We start from the raw sequence: 663 nt of genomic DNA on the forward strand, positions 1-663 counted from the left end.
TCCTGAGCTCAGACCTGCTTCATCCCCGTTGGCTTTGTGTCACACCCCCTGCCCAGTCGCTTCAGAGTAAAGTTCTTCGGGAACGACAACCAGTTGCTCCCTGTTCAACCTCTGTCCTCTCCATTTGCCATTTCACAGACCTCCGGCTCCTTTCCACGTGGTCCTCCCGTCTCTTGAAAGGTGACGAGTTTTGGTTTAATGAGTCTGATCTTACCTGCCCTAACTTTGTAAGTGAAAGTCACAGCACAGCAGTAACGAGTCCTGACACTCACCACCACGTCGTTTCCCCTGCGGGAGCAGGCTGTCCCCGGCCGTCCGAGTTCTGCCCCGTCCCGGAGGGGCTTGTGCAACCTCCGGGCCAGCTGGCCCAGCGCCACTTCCCCTGGGGCCCTCGTGATGCCTGGCCCAGCCGGTGGGGATTTTGCTGAGGAAGCAGCCCGGCGGCTTTCTACCCGCCCGGCGGAGCAGGGGCAGCAGAGCTGTGGCTCCACCATGAGCCTTGGGGCTGCGGCCCCCGGGGAGAGAGGTGAGGGGAGCCGTGGGGAGTGGGGTGCGAGGGCGGTGGGGAGGGCGGCCGTGGGGAGGGAGTGAGAGTGGCTGTGGGGATGGGGATGAGGGTGGCTGTGGGGATGAGAGCAAGGGTGGTTGCGGGGGTGAGGTGAG

Source organism: Aptenodytes forsteri, unplaced genomic scaffold (assembly GCF_000699145.1).
Source record: "Aptenodytes forsteri isolate BGI_AS27 unplaced genomic scaffold, ASM69914v1 Scaffold113, whole genome shotgun sequence".
NCBI lineage: Eukaryota > Metazoa > Chordata > Aves > Sphenisciformes > Spheniscidae > Aptenodytes > Aptenodytes forsteri.